The sequence below is a fragment of the Dermacentor variabilis genome, chromosome 7 (genome assembly GCF_050947875.1).
Source record: "Dermacentor variabilis isolate Ectoservices chromosome 7, ASM5094787v1, whole genome shotgun sequence".
Taxonomy (NCBI): Eukaryota; Metazoa; Arthropoda; class Arachnida; order Ixodida; family Ixodidae; genus Dermacentor; species Dermacentor variabilis.
The window spans coordinates 94,138,721-94,143,993 of NC_134574.1; positions in this window are offsets into that span (position 1 = coordinate 94,138,721).

Genomic DNA, 5,273 nt, shown 5'->3' on the forward strand with positions numbered 1-5,273 from the left:
CTCGTTACACAGGACCATACAAAGTGCTTCATTCCGGGACTTCCGTCGCCTACGAGATCGCCCCTCACGCGCAATCTGCTTCCCATCCAGTCATATCGTACACGTTACACGACTCAGGTAGTATCCCCTTCCTGTGATGACTTTAGACGCTCCGGGACGTCGCTTCTGCCACCGGCGAATTATGCAACATGTGTGTGGTATTCGAGTGTTTGAACTAGGCGCGTGGACACCATAACTGGAGCAATGAGGTGAATGAACATACTAGGCTGGTGAAGTGAATCTAACTGGTCAATACTGCAACCGCTGTTGTATATATAACCTGTAAATAGTTGCTCTTCTTACTAGCCCGTCCTTCGCCTAACAATAATATAATTGTAAAAAACTGCACTTGAAATATGTCGAAAGAGTCCAAGTTTCTACTTTATCTCAAGTGAGATGATGCAGTTGCATTGAACATGTAGGTGTTTCACTTTGTCAAATAAAGCAATCAAAATATACGTAAAATAATCAAATATAAAGCATCATTATCAAAGATTATGAGAAAAAAATGTAGATAAACACTCAGAATAAAAACTCCTGAAAGGCCTTAAGTGTTTACGAAACTGCTGCGGACTTGGCGTTCGAAAATTCTATGTATTGTACCTCAAAAAATGTTGGATTCAATGAATATGGGCGTCGGAGCGATGTTTTGTCTATTCATGTGCGTGATTTGTAGTGATCAGAGTAAATTACAGTCTCGTTGAAAAAATTATTTGCTTACGTCACAATGTAATAATCATGTCTTCTTTATAAACGGACACTATTACTTCTTGACTATCAAATGAGGATATGCCTGTTCGAGAGGATAACGTAGGTGTGTCTTGTGTTCTGATGCCTTCTTTGTATTTAGGATATATTACCAATCTGCCCTTCCTTTCTAGAAACAAAACCATAAGCAACTGATTTCTTGTGTAGACAACAGTATTGTTTCAACGCAGTTAGTTCAGAAAGAAGCTTAGAAAGCAAAATATATTTTTTGTCTTAGTTGTCCTTCAATGCTGCTTCTGAGTAAATGTGTCCAGGGCTGAAGAAATAGCTGAAATTCCATGAGACCTTTCTTTTCTTATTTATTTGTTTAACTCAGGGGTTCAGCGTTCTAGCTGCTGACAGAGTTCTCATATGATGGACTTATCATTTACTGAAATACCTTCAAATTGACGTCAGGTCCTCTTCGTGGCTTTAAATTCCCCTGACAGCTTCAAGAAAAAAATTTAAAGCACAGATGTGTCGTTGAGGTCATCCGCTCGCAGTTCCTGTCGCCGCTGTTTTTGTTGTAAGTGCGTCAAGAATCACGAAACAAAGACGTTTAAAACAGAGAAGTATCGTTTAGATGTGCGTCAAGAAGTACAACGGACAGAAACCATTCTCGAAAGCTGCTGATGCGTTAAAGCAATGGAATGAAAATGTCAACAACTGTTCGACCCCCTTGGCCTAACACGTGTCACGAGCTGGTGACATAAACTTTATACGTAAAATTATTTTAAAAGAGCTTTAGCCAGCTTGCGTCCACTTACGGAGTTTTCAAATTTCAAGCTTACAAACTCCATGAGCAACTTCTTCAATGCAAATTTCCCCATTTTTCCCTATGCCTTATGGTAATTCGTGTTTACTGCTAGTGACCTCCAAACTCACTTAATTTATTTTCCTTAACTGCACGAGATAACAGAACTTAACGTGCTTTCAGGAGAATATGCATCCGCTCTTTAATTTTCTTCGATTGCAACACGACTGAACTTTCGATTAAAGTTTAATTTAAGCTTGCATGCACGTTTCTTTCCCTTTTTTATTCCTTTCATTGCCTACCAATTTTGAGATTTCCGTTCAAGGATATCACATAGAACTGATTTTTTGCTGTGGGGCCATGAAATATTTGCACAGGGGGTGCGCTTGAGGATAGAGAACTATCAAACATACTCATGATATGCTAATATCTTTCCGAGCTCGGCATCTAATTAACTATATGCTGATTAACAATTGCCTGGCATCTATGAGTGAGGACCTAGGCACTTAATGTCCACATTTTGATTCAATATTTAGCTTTGCTTGGAGACATAAGAGGAACCAGAAGTGCCGCTTTATGCTTCGGGAAAAGTAATGTATAAAAAAACTGCATTTCTATCTTGTCTCAGGAGACCAAGTACATATCATCACTGTACGTGTCACTAACATTAACACCCCCTATTATTTTCTCACTCGCACCTATATTCGCTGATTTTCCTTTAACTGTGCGTCCCACGATCCACCGTGTACGCCCACCATTCACCCAGCACGCACACCACTCATCCACCATTTACATGTCAACCATTACCTACACCCACTATTCACCCAGCACGCCTATCATTTACCACCATTCCCACAGGTCACCCAGCATGTAGCTACCATCCTCCCAGCATGCCCAGCATTCACCCACCATTTAAACAGGTCACCCAGTATGTATCCCACCATCCACTCGTCACACTAAACATTCACCCAGCAGGCCCACATTTGAGACAAGTCACCCAGTATGTATCCCAGCAACACACCACCTTCACAGTACCCACCATCCACCCAATGCACCCAAGAATAATTCCATCATACCCCCCATGTTTCCGCCATTCCCAGCACATTTTACATCATGCCCAGCATAAAAATCATGATGGCCAATGCTGGGATTTTCAATAGGAAGGGACAGAGTATTCAGGATCCTCAGTTCAACCTTTGTAGTCTGTACAAGTCTGGCGCAAATTCGTATCAGACAGCTCAATACAAGGGTACTTGCAGATCATTGTTCTGTATGTACGTCTTCTGTGGCTAACAAAATGCTGCACCGTACTCCTGTGCCTTACTTTCGTATACAGCACTGTGACGCAAGTAACCGTCGCATTTTCACCTTTATTTTCTCTCTCGTGTGTATGTGGCCATGGTGAGCTGTGATATTGTTTTTCACATATCTGCACTCCTACCAAGCGGATGACAATAATTGCAGTAGAATTTCAGAAGTCACCCGCTACACTGAAGTTTGGCGCCAGCTGTCTCGTTCCCGTATACTTGCGAGGATCATGGGCGCCAGAAGACATTCATCAGAGCACGACCACCTTTCATGCCGCTTGTTTTGTTTGGGTCTGAATGCCACCTCACACCCATGGCGCTTTTTTCTAGTCTGTACGCGTGGTACGACGGTCCGTGCAATATTATCGATGCCACTTCGCCAATGAACGGTATCTATGAGCCCGTTACACTATAGCCAGGCCTACGTTGTCGTAGTCGCCCGATTGTGCATTTTAGGGGAATAAAGGCATATTTCGACCACTTCGTATTGTCTGCTCCGTGAGCCACCAGGTTGGCTCCGTTTCACTCTAAGGGCCATTGTTAGAAGTTTTTTTTTTCGGCGGCAATCAAAGAAAGACGGTTACCAGCAGTGCCTTGATTGCGGGAGAGCTCGTGCTGTTGGCAGATACTAGTGCGCTTCCTTGATCGCCGCTTGAAGACTAAGGCTGATTTATACTATAGGTTTTGCATGAGAATTGAAGCGCAACTGCTCAGACACCGACAATAAATTGAAATTGATGTGGAGCTTTTCTACTGTGCCTTAAATATCCGTAGGGCCGCATTGTTTTTGTTTTAACTCGCAACATTTGCCTTACTAAAAGATTGTGGCGTTGTTTATTATAGCAACGTGGTCTTCACATAGAAGAGAATGCGGTTGAATTGTTTTCAATAATCAACAACATTATTTTATCGAGTTCTGACCCTTCCATTTTAGTACAGAAAATGTAAGTTGCCGTGCATGCCATTTGTGGGGTTTCAATATGGACATTATGACAGCGGCTGCCCTCACTCTGTCTCCATATTACTTCTTATTATACTCTATAAAATTAAATTTTGTTTTCCTCATTTCAAAGCAGCATTACTGTTTGACATAGAGAGAAAAACATTCCGAATAATAACAGTGTCTGCTAATGAGTTACTACCATCCAACATCTTTATAACCGCATTCTCGGTATCTACAAAATTCTTACAGGTAAGTTCCTTGTAAAGTTAGCATACTGTACCACCTACAGTTCGGCCGGCAAAGCGCGTTCACCGAAAAACAACTTCTCTTTCACATAAAATCAAGAGATACCTGAAAACATCGGTTGCTGCTACGCAGGTATTGTTCTACAGATTACGCGACTACAAAGAGCCTTGTAACACTGAAGTTGACAGCACGCTTCGGGGCAAAACGCAGTAAATACGCAAAGTACAGCTGCAGATCGTCCATTGCCGGTAACGCTTCGCTTTGCCGGTGTAGTGTTTGTTTGGCTCAAAGGATCTTCATTACTTTAGCCTTCCTTATAATGCGTGTCCTTTCTCATTCTGGTGTCCTTGAAGAGGATGTTTACCGCCCCACGATTACATCAACACGTCTTCATCAACTGAGACGTACTTATGAGCCATCAGACCCATTGGTGTGCTGCAGTGGGTCGGTTACCAGTTGAACAATTTCTAAAGCATTGCAGCCAGAGTTACTGATATTGGCAAGCTCATGAAGTGCGTCTTTGTAGGAGCAGGTTGCGCTATCGCAACACGCACCTTGATGGCATGTGCGGAGGGCAATGAGGGCACTTCTGAGTGATATACGTTCTACACCAACAAATCAGACGCTGCGCACGCCTCAATTCCATCGTTCTAGATGTACGTTTACTGTACAAATTTTCATTCTAGATGCGCTCTCATTATGTTTAAATCATACGATTTCCACAAAAATGTATTCAATCCTGAGTTATACAGGTATTTTGCTGTATAGGCGTCTATATTAGGGCCGATCGCTGTCTCATAATAATATTCAATGTATGCCTTGAAGCAAGAAATGTGCGTGAGTGGGATGCTTCCCTTGAGAATATGGGGCTACCGCTCTATTTAAATAAGCGACCTTGCTTGCTTGAACACGTTCTTCAATTAAAAAGTTTCTGAAAAACTCGCTTGGAGTTTTAGGCGTTCACTCTCATGTAAAGACTACTGGCACTGCGGGGCCTTTAATTCCTCCACAGATATTTTCCGAGTGCACCTCATGCCATAGCTTTTTTATTCGTGTAACCCCCGCCCTCGTGTGATGCCCATGCCCCCGTTCCAGAGTGCAAAAATTTCGAAGAGTTGCTGCACTCAGCGGCACGCTCATAAGCAAGTGCTTGTTTATTTTCGCAAGCCGCTAATTGACGGCACTTGTCCTGCTGGCGGTAAACTGCAGCCCGCACTGCGCATGAAACACTACATAT